This window comes from Mandrillus leucophaeus, unplaced genomic scaffold (assembly GCF_000951045.1).
Source record: "Mandrillus leucophaeus isolate KB7577 unplaced genomic scaffold, Mleu.le_1.0 Scaffold14, whole genome shotgun sequence".
Classification (NCBI taxonomy): domain Eukaryota; kingdom Metazoa; phylum Chordata; class Mammalia; order Primates; family Cercopithecidae; genus Mandrillus; species Mandrillus leucophaeus.
Window position 1 is genome coordinate 4,857,920 of NW_012101365.1, and position 11,192 is coordinate 4,869,111.

General features: G+C 39.2%; 1 protein-coding gene across 1 annotated transcript in view; it reads right to left on the bottom strand.

Moving 5' to 3' along the window:
• USP24 (ubiquitin specific peptidase 24) overlaps positions 1-11,186 on the bottom strand; it is a 144,785-nt gene extending 133,599 nt beyond the window's left edge. The window contains exon 1 of the mRNA XM_011973840.1: positions 11,141-11,186. The gene's annotated coding sequence lies outside the window, so the exon portion shown is untranslated. The remainder of the gene's footprint in view (positions 1-11,140) is intronic.
• Between the last annotated feature and the right edge of the window lie 6 nt (positions 11,187-11,192).

Genomic DNA, 11,192 nt, shown 5'->3' on the forward strand with positions numbered 1-11,192 from the left:
TGCTACTGTAACTCACCAAAATATTTCAAAATAAGGTAGACATCATGAGAAGTGTATTACTAAAAGAAAAATCATTAACATTTTCAAAGTTTTAGCACAGTTCATTCCAATATAAAACTGACCACAAAAGCAAAATACTTATAATAAACTAAGCAGTCCTCATGTTATTAATGCCAGACAGGTTTTTATTTACAGAGTTACTGCTATTTCCACTATAATTAAGTCTTTCTAAAATTACCAACATTTCTCTAAAGTAATTTTTTTTATTATCAATAATCATTAAGAGATTTTTAGCCTAAAATAAGACCTAAAGCAATTTCTCTTTTTGGGAAAAACTGATACACTTATGCTTTTAGGATAAAAAATAATGCCATTTCATTAAAATAATTAACATCACTCTAAAAAGATACTAGTTGACAGAGTCATCGATCTACTAATATTAAACATCTAACAGGCAAATAAATACAAATTCTGTACATTCCATGACACTAAAGAAATACTGCTTAAAAAAAATATCATTTGGTTTCTTGGCAATGGATACCACTATGGATCAAATTACATCACAAAAAATTCTAGAGGCACTATACAAATGCTTTTGATACACAGATTTAAGCTTTCATATTTAACCTACAACTCTTCAAGACCTCTCTCTAGTTTCTGAAAGAGAATATTAAGATTTATTAGACTTGGGGCATAAGAAACCAACCAGCCTTGAATTTATAGTAAGAGAAGGAAAATGTCTGATTTGTTCACCATTGTATTCATTTCTAACATCTCGCTTAGTACCTAGCACACAATAAGTTCTCAATAAAAACTTACTGAGTGGTTATTTTGTTAAACTGGATCATGGCTGTTTTGCTGCTCTGACATTTTCAGTATAATGCCTATTCTTTCCATTGGAATTTGATCTAAACCATTATTTAATTTAAAACTGGTTTTTATTCTGAGAACTCTTTATTTTCTACTTAATAAAAACAACAGAAATAGCAGCCCCACCTTCTTAAAAATGTGCAAACAGACATGAGAGTACATTAAAGTATACAAATGACAGAAAGAAAGTTAAGTAACAGATGAGACTGTGAGTGCAACTACCAATGGCCCCACAATGAGTAATACTGCACAGGTCACAGGAACAGAGGTCACCAGGGAAGGCCATGTCAGCCAAGTGTGTGTTTCCATTCCATCCCTTTGGCCAAAAAAAGGGCTCTAAACACAGCTGTTTTCAAAACGTAGTCACCACAGAACTCTGAGAGTCTTCAAAAGCTCGCAGATAATCTAAAGGTCAATCAAAATACACACTGGAGTCATATATAACAATGTCCTAAAAACAATTAGCAAGGCAAAATGCTGTGAGATACGGGTGCAGGACAAGGGGAGCACGCAGAAAAAGAACAGAAGGGGCAGAAAAGGCAACGAAATAGAAGCTCCATTAAAGCTTAAACAGGCCGGGCGCGGTGGCTCAAGCCTGTAATCCCAGTACTTTGGGAGGCCGAGACGGGCGAATCACGAGGTCAGGAGATCGAGACCATCCTGGCTAACACGGTGAAACCCCGTCTCTACTAAAAAGTACAAAAAAACTAGCCGGGCGCGGTGGCGGGCGCCTGTAGTCCCAGCTACTCGGGAGGCTGAGGCAAGAGAATGGCATAAACCCGGGAGGCAGAGCTTGCAGTGAGCTGAGATGCGGCCACTGCACTCCAGACTGGGCGACAGAGCGAGACTCCGTCTCAAAAAAAAAAAAAAAAGGCTTAAACAGTGACTCAAATTCGAAAAGCCCTGCTGAATTGTATCTTCTGAGCCAGTTTTCTTAAAGCTAGAAATAACTATATAACGTAACAGTCAAATGTGAATTCTAGATTTTAAAAAAATAGCTCCCAATGATGTGCTAGGAAGCAGTATACTTTTTTCCTTATTTCAATTAGATAAAAAGCAAATTAAATCTTTTTTATATTTCATTTTCCTCATTAGTAAAGTTTTTGTATAATTTTAGAGTCTGCAAAATTTTCCTAAGAATTATGCAATACTTTAATCTTTTTAACTATTCTCATTTAAACACAGTTCAGTTTGCTTTTAATTTTAATAAAGTTTACATACTTTTTAAAAACTCATGAAAGAAAAATTCTAAAACACAGAAAAATAGGGAGAGTATAGCCCCATCACCCCAAAATAACAGTATTAATATTTTAGTACAAGATTATTTTCAAAATTAAGTATGCATATTTACATGTATACATGAGAGGCCCCATACCTCTTAATTTCTTAAAGGAGTCAATGAATGAAAAAATTAAGTATTCTAGATCTAGTCTAAGATAATGCCCACTTTATAGAGGAGAAAATGGAGTTTCAGAAAGGCAAACTGACTTGCCAAATAACAGCAAGAAACAGAACGCTGAACAGAAAGGTACAGTCTCACAAATCCTGGGCTGAATACTCTTTCAAATACCATGAGACGTTTTCTTTCATTTCATTTACAATTTTCTTTCCATCCAACCACTGAGTCATCTCTCTATCCAACTAAGTATTATTGTGAGCCAGTACTAGGGACACGGAGATAAAAATAGTTCTGCTCAATGCCTAATGGGAATTACCAATACACACGTGCAAACACAGAAAATTTTTTAACTGTTTTACTTGGTGTACATGCACAATGCAGTGGGAGACCGTAGTGGTGTAAGACAAGTGTTCCCTATAGAGAAGTGGCAATTGAGCTAACCTTGAAGAATGATTTAGTGTTAGACAGGCAGAAGAGATATCGGGGAGTAGGAATGAGAATGGGAAAATAGCAGCTAAACTGCAAAAGGGCTTAGAACAGGAAGGCAGGAGGTAAGACCAGACAGGTAAGTTTGGAGATCTTGAAAGAAAAGGAGTTTAGGTTTTACCTATACGATATGAGGAACCACAAAACCATTTTACCAAGATTATTCCACAATTAAAACTTATATTTTAGAGAAATCATTCTTGTGCCAGTTTTAGAGAAAAACACTAAAAAAGAAAAAAGGGTCGGGGGGAGGACATGAGCCAAAACCAGAGTAGTAACAGTGAGGACAGAGGGAAGAGGCATGAAAAATATTTAGGATTAGAATAGGCTATTCCATAAGAAAGAGAGCAAGGAGTCTAGAATAACACAGATGATTAATAATAGTGTTGCTATTCACAGAGTACCTTCATATTTTCTAGGATCTGAAATACATCTTAAACTGCTACCAAGGCTGGGCATGGTGGCTGGCTCACACCTGTAATCCTGGCACTTGGGGAGGCTGAGGTGGGCAGATCACCTGAGGATCACCTGAGCTGAGGAGTTCGAGACCAGCCTGAGCAACATGGCGAAACCCCGTATCTACAAATAAGAATATAAAAATTGGCCAGGTGTGGTGGTGCACACCTGTGGTCCCAGCTACTTGAGAGGCTGAGGTGGGGAGGATCACTTGAGCCTAGGAGGCAGAGGCTATAATGAGCCAAAATCACCTCACTGCACTGCAGCCTGGGTGACAGAGTGAGACCTTGTCTCAAAAACTAAAACAAAGTAATAAAATTGTTACCAAAATGCTCCACACTATAGATTACCAACTATAGTTCTCAAAAAGCAATTAATGTTCAACCAAAACTGACAATATAGGAGAAATGGAGAGGGGGGAAAAAAAAAGGAAATGCTGAACTATTTATGAAAAGCTGGGTTTTAACAGTACATGAAGCAGAGACTGAAAAGTCTTGGATTTGAATTTCTGACCAGCAAGTCTTTCTGACAAAGAATTTAATTTCAGAAACAATTCTGGAAACCTACTGATACAGGAGTTAAGTATAGCTGGCTCTCTGTATCCATGGGTTCCATATCTGCAGATTCAACCAACTGCAAATCAAAATTATTTGAAGAAAAAATTAAAAGTAAGACTACAACAATAAAAAATACAAACAAGAAACAATATGATATAACAACTGTTTACACAGCATTTCCATTGTATTAGGTATTACGAGTAATCTAGAGATGACTTAAAGTATAGGGGAGGATGTGTGTAGGTTAGATGGAAACACTAGGGACTTGAGCATGGCCAGGTGGTGTCCTGGAACCAGCCCCCTATGGGTATCAAGGGACAACTGTATTGTGTTGCTTTGTAAGTAATGGTTTTATAAAATATTCTTGATATAAACTTAAGTGAAAATATAATAAATAATGTCAAATGAATTTCACAATACAAATAACTGGCTTGATGCTACAGAAAAGCAAATTGTGTGCTAGAACAACTACTTGTTAGTGTTTATCTTTAGAAGTAGGAAGCCTTTGGCGAGTACCTAAAATATTATTTATTTTTTAAGAGAACAATCACATCTTCAACCCAGTCCTTTAAAAGATTCCACGGACTGTTGCATTATGTCTGAAGCATTTTAATTGTTGGAAAGATTGTAAGAATAAAATTTAAACTTACTTGTGTTAGCTCTTCAGAGAAAATAAAAACAAATCAAATCTACGGTTATATATTCCATTAACTAGCTTACAGTAATCACCTCTAAAACAGTGGATTCTACTTGTCACACATACCACACACAGAGAAATAAAGAAATGGAAGCTAACAATGGTGGGAGCCAGGTTTCTCACTAGTGGACAGACAACTGACCCTGTAAACATACTATAAAAACAAATGCTTATAAAATACTTTGCCAAAACTCACCACAGAGATTATGGACAAAAACAATAATGTTGGCCAGGTGTGGAGGCTCACACCTGTAAACCCAGCACTTTGGGAGGCCAAAGTAGGCGGATCACTTGAGGCCAGTGAGACCAGCCTGGCCAACATGGTGAAACACCAGTTCTACTGAAAATACGAAAATTAGCCGGACGTGGTGGGTGCATGCCTGTAATCCCAGCTACCTCGGAGGTTGAGGCAGGAGAATCACTTGAACCTGAGAGACAGAGGTTGCAGTGAGCTGAGATCGCACCACTGCACTCCAGCCTGGGTGACAGAACTATACTCTGTCTCAAAATAATAAAACAAAACAAAAAAACAGCGCTGGGCATGATGATTCACGGTTGTGATCCCAGCACTTCAGGAGGCCGAGGCAGGCGGATCATGAGGTCAGGAGTTCGAGACCAGCCTGACCAACATGGTGAAACCCCATCTCTACTAAAAATACGAAAATTAGCAGAACATGCTGGCAGGCGCCTGTAATCCCAGCTACTTGGGAGGCTGAGGCAAAATAATCGCTTGAAACTGGAAGGCGGACGTTGCAGTGAGCCAAGATTGCGCCACTGCACTCCAGCCTGGGCGAAAGAGCAAAACTCCATCTCAAAAAAAAAAAAAAAACAACCAATAATGTCACCTACTATCACCTACTATCAATATGAGCTTAACAACAATTTTTATATCAGCTGTGACTGAAAAATGTGATAACACTAAACAATAAAAATTCCTATGATAAGGAGAATGAGAAATACAAGCTTAAAAAAAAAGGAAGTAAAACTCCCTAGAAAAAAAGGGAGGAGAAAAACATTTACTCTTTTGAAAATGAAGCACAACTCTCTTAGTCGTACCTCTGTAATCTAGTATTGTGACTGAAATGTCCTCACATCTGAATTTTCCAGGTGTCTGAAGCCTACTTCTCCATCCGTCCAACTTTCTTCTTCTTTTTTTTTTTTTTTTTTTTTTTAAGGAAACCCTTACTAAAATACATTAAACATTCCTGACCCTTCTTAAGCAGACCATACTGGAACCTCTTCTTGACTGTGACATCATTGAAAACACAGTTATCCTCTCAGGGCCATGAAACACATAAAGCTGTTTCAAATCACCCTACACAAATTGGCTAGTGTGATTTGGTTGAGTCGGCTTTTAAAGCTTTCCTGTCCCCTCCCTGACCACTAAGCTGCTACTGTCACTTCTCACTATTGTCAAATGGGCTTGTCTCTAAGAGCTCATCACCTTGTGTTTAGACTGCCATAAAACCATTCTAATTTGATAGGAAACCTAATATTGAAACTTGTTTGAACTGTATTTTTTTTAAGTTTAAACACGAATGAAATGCATGAGCTTTAGTGCACTGAGAGCGCTTAGTGAGTAGAGTAGTGCATGAGCTTTAACGCATGTATGAAGGTGTTCTGAAATGGTTCAATCTTATGTATTTACTTCTTATTTCTCTCTGTGGTTCCATATAAGGAAAATTTCCAGGAAAACTGAACTCTAGATTTGAGACTCTACTAAATCTTTCTTAATATTTTCTTATTAAAAGCAAAAAATGCCCTCCTTCACACTCAGATTCAAGTAAATGGTATATGATATTGTAGGCAGTAAGTACAAAAATAAGTATATGGACATATTTTTCTATTAACGTTGAAACCTTTTCCTCAAATTGCTAAAACATTACAACATTTGCTTTTCTAACATTGAAATTGTTTTCAAAATTTAAGCTAACAATATTACTATGCTATAAAGCTGTCACAACCTACTGTGATTTCACTAAAACCACATTCACAGACACACAAAAGGTACTCCCTTCATGCCAAATTACATTCATTCTAAAAGTGAATGGCCAGGTAATTACAAGGTGAGACTCCAACCATTAGATTAACTCACAGACCTAATTCCCAAAGGAGATATATATATATAGGATCAGAAAGAAATTCCTATTTAAAAATTAGGCTTGCTGATTCTTATTTAATTCCCTATTTTTATTTCATCTACTTTCAACTGATTTGGGAAATTATTTCATTTTTTTACTCTAAAGCCTTTAAAGGGCCTTTTTTTAAAAATTTACCAAATCACAGTAATTCATAAACCACAGGTCATGGATTCCAATCACTAATAGTTAACTAAAAGCTACTCATTTGATATTCACTCCACATTCATACTAGGATTGCTGTATTTTAGGAAAAGAATAACACGAATTTTAACATAAACCTCAATCATACACATTGACAGTATTACAATTTTAATCCATTTATAATTAACACTTACTACCAAAGGGGAAAAAAAGAGACAGGAATGAGGTAAGTTAAGGAACTACAAATCAATATGCTTTTTATTTTTACGTGACTTAGATATATTACAGCAGGACCAACTTTGGGGCTCTAAACTTAAAAAAAAAAGCAATGAAATCTTGAAAGCACTTCTGACAAAATAATACCTCCAGAAGGAACATCCACATTAAAACAGGAACAAAGCAAGGAGTTCACAATGTTTATCAGATCCCAGTATTAAATGTCACTTCTGGGAATATTAATTAACAGCACTAGACAGCTAAGAAAAGTATTTCCTCAGTTAATATGAAATGTCCTTCCCAAAACTTCCACTTTAGTATTTTCTAAAGACAAACTTAATAAATAAGGTATTCATTATAGTACTAATGTATGAAGGTATTCCTTATGGATAAGGTACATTTCATAATTGTTAAGTTCTGTAAGATGCACAGGATACCTGGCTCAGATTTCTACTGATCCCCTGGAGGGATTACAAAGGCCTGGCTCTTCCCGTTGTGCAGAGAACAGAACCAATTGGTACACACTTAGCAGGCCAAAGGAGTTTACATTAGCCATGCAGTAAAGAGTGAAGAATTCTGACGGGGGGGGGGGGGTGTTAAAAATCAGAATAAGTTATTTAGAGCAGCTGTGAGAGATCACGCTCTTTAATAATAGAACAGACTCTTACGTGCTGTGGAATGATTTTGAAGTACTGCTATTCAAAATCAAAACTGGACAGCTTCTCAAAGTCCCTTCCAGACCCAGAGACCAAGAACATTTACATCCAACAATACCAGTGAGAACCAAACACATCTTTTCTGAAAAACAGTATCTTTACTTAATTGGAGGATATCAACAAGGTGGCTTTCTATGCAGTTCTGTGTTTTGCTAGATATCTGGCTCTTTTTTATCTGCATTCTCCTTGCTTCTACTGAACCGGAAGTTAACAGCTTTCACTGTTCAAATATTAATTTTTAAACCAACCACACTTACAGTAGGGCCCCAAACAGATTTACCTAATTAGCTACATGACCTTGGGCAGTCAGTTCTTGTAAAATGAGAGGCTTGGACTAAGACCCACTAGAATGTAAACACCATGTTCTGTTCACCACTCTACACCCTGCCCCTGGGACAGGAAGGCATTAAGAGAAAACCATTGCTGTCCCCAAACTACAAATAAAAAAAAAAGCTTAAGTCATTTTTTTTCTTTTCTAATCAATTAGATTTTATTCTGTTTTTCCCATTTTTAAAGAAGACAATGAAACTGAAATTTCCTACGCAGCAAATAGAAATGGATATAATTTAAAATAAGGTTCTGTTTTTAGAAATAAAAAGGGTTAACTATATAATAGCTGACAATCTTCACCCAGTTTTTTTACTCTTTTCTTTCTTCCCTTTAACCCATTACTGCGTCCCATTCCTTTTTCCTTGAAGGAGAGGCCGAAAGAGTGCAGGACTTAGAGCAAAAGGGCCTGAGTACTAGCCCCACCTCTTCCATTAACTGACTCTGTGGGGACAAGTCACTTCCCCTTTGGGGCCTGAAAGGCTGCATTTGTTAAACAAGGGAGCTGCACTAGTTATTAATTTCTAAAGTATGCTTCTTTTTTAAAAATCTGAGTCACCTTATTTTCTATCCATTATTCGATTCCTAATGCCTTGATTGGTGCTCACCACATCATTGCACAGTAGCCTCAAAATCTGTCTTTCCCTCATTATTTTTCCTTACTATCCATAATGTTACCAAACAAATTTAATCCCAAAACCATGAGTTGAGCAGAGTGAAAAGCACACTGACTTTGAAGACAGAGACCTGGGTTCACAGCCTCTGCCACCCACTACATAATCGTATCACTAAAATGGCTACGTTAACTCTCTCACCAAGGGTTAAATAAACTGTATAACGCACCTAAGACAGGGCCTGACACCCTGTAGATGCTGGATAATATTTATTGCCTTTCCCTATTTCCCAAGATCAAGAGCCTCAGTTTCCCAACTGCGTACACCAAGGATGACCAAGAAGTTGCATAGGTGGCATGCATTAAGATTTTTAAACCACAGAGGCACATTCTGGGTTAAATGTTCCCAAAAGGCTCCTGTGTGTCAGGAAAGTGTCAGCCTGCCAACCTCTGCCAACACGCTTCCTGGGTAAAGCAGCCTCAGTCACCAGCTCCTCTAGAACTCTAAAAAGTAAACAGTGCAGCCTCCCTCCCCCAGGCCAAACCCACAGGTCTAGGAGAAATGAGGACTTGATGCACTGCTTCGAAAAGATGAAGATTTTATGGATTTTAATTTACCGCAAACCAAACTCCTTAGCCTGCCATTCACATAAGAAGCCACTCCCAATTCTTTGTACGTACATGTACTGGCAGTAAGCTAAGGTTAGCGCTAATGTTAACATGAATGCACCAAGCATTGTAATTTAAATTGATTTTCCAATCACAGGAAATTAAAAGGTATGACAAAAGAAAAAAAGAATCAAATTTCTCACATAATGAGGATACACTGAGCTTTGCAGTTATACAAACACCTTCTGAAAAAAGCAACGGCTTTCTTCTTGATTTCAAAACTGGGTCAAAACTAGAAGGAATAAGGGAGGAGTGATAGGAACTGGCAATGAGAAGCTCATTTCTTAAAGTGACTTAAGTACGGTTACTCAGTTATATGGGAATTTTTAAAAATTCCCAAACTAGGAATAATAACAATATTTATTTCCAAATACTAGTCAACGATACAGCTGAGTTAGTGGGTTACAGGGGCAATCTAGCAACTGTGTCAAAGTGTGGAAGCCAAAGAAATCTTGTGCAGAAACCAGTTTTTTTTTTTAAGTGCCACCTTCTTGCTCAAGCTACTTCAGCCCCAGAAACTGTTGCAAAAGCATACAATTAAAAGGATATAAAACTGCTCAGGAAAAAGTCTTTCAGAAGGCTTAGCTTCCCTAAGCTTCCAAATTCGTATCTCTACCTAATAATGCAATCCCAATAATTTGAGATCTGTGCTTTTCTGTAGTCAGGCCAAGCTGCTCTACCGGCCCCTGAAATGAACTGCCCAACAAATCTGACCAAAATTCCTGCCACGAGCTATGTTTCTGCAAAGTAATTATTCAAAAGCACTGCTGCTTCTGGTTGATCTTTTTTCTTCATTGTAGAAGAGTCCGTTTTCTTCCCCCATGTTCCTTGCTCACACCCCAAACTAAACAGGCATAGTTTTCTCCACCTAGACTTGAGGTCTCTGATCAAAGCCGTTAGCCTCAAGACTCCTCCTCCACTCCCACTGGGCTCCCACCCTGTTCCGTGCCCTCTGCATAGCACCTCAATATGACTACAATCTCTTTCCCCAGTCTAGTTTTCTCTCATTTCTGACCTTACCGATGACCAGCACTCCCTCTTTACCCAGGCCTGGTCCCAGCTCTATCTTCCAATTCCAGTTCCCATCCCTGCCTAGACCCTCCTCAGCTCCCATCCCTGCCCAGGCCTCCCACCTCTGCCCTCTCAGTGCAATCTCCACTGCTCTAATACCTGATCTTATTCAAGTCCAGTGCCCACAACCCAGACTTTATTCAAGTCCTCATTCCTGGCCCCGGCCCCTTCCCTCTTCATTTTAAATCCTACTCAATGTCCCCTCTTTCCGATCCTTGACTAAAACCCCAACCTCATTCCTAACCCCAACAGTTTTCCTGTGATCCTGTCAAAGACCACTACTCTGGCCGGCCCATACCACTTTTTCTGACTCTGAACCTGGTGCCTCCGCCAATCCTTCACTGAAACCTCGTGCCACAAAATCTCCGACCTAGCCTAGTGCACCAGTACCCCATTTCCGACACCCTACTGCACGCATCCTTCTCACTATACGCTCGAGTGTCTGTCTTCCCATCTCGGATGATGGCCCTGGAACCTCCTCCCCATCGTCTGCGTGCATAGCCGGAAACCTAAGGGACCCCTCCTCACCCCAACCCACAGCTCTGCTCTCGGCATCCCTAATTCCCTTTTACACGCCTCTCCTAAGGGTCCCTCTCCCCACTTAACCCCAATCAAGTGACTTCGGTCCCCAACTGTCGCCTGGGGCTTCTGTCTCCGCCCCGCCCCCACTAAGGCCCCCGCCGAATGCCCTCTTCCCACACCAAGCCCAGCGGGGTGTGTCCCCTCCCAGTAACTCCAGCCCAGTGGCTTCCCACAGAGGTCTGGTGTTGCCCCTCCTCACCTCCGCGTCCACCACCTCGTGGTAGGCGGGCGGGGGGTCGAAGCCGCCCCCG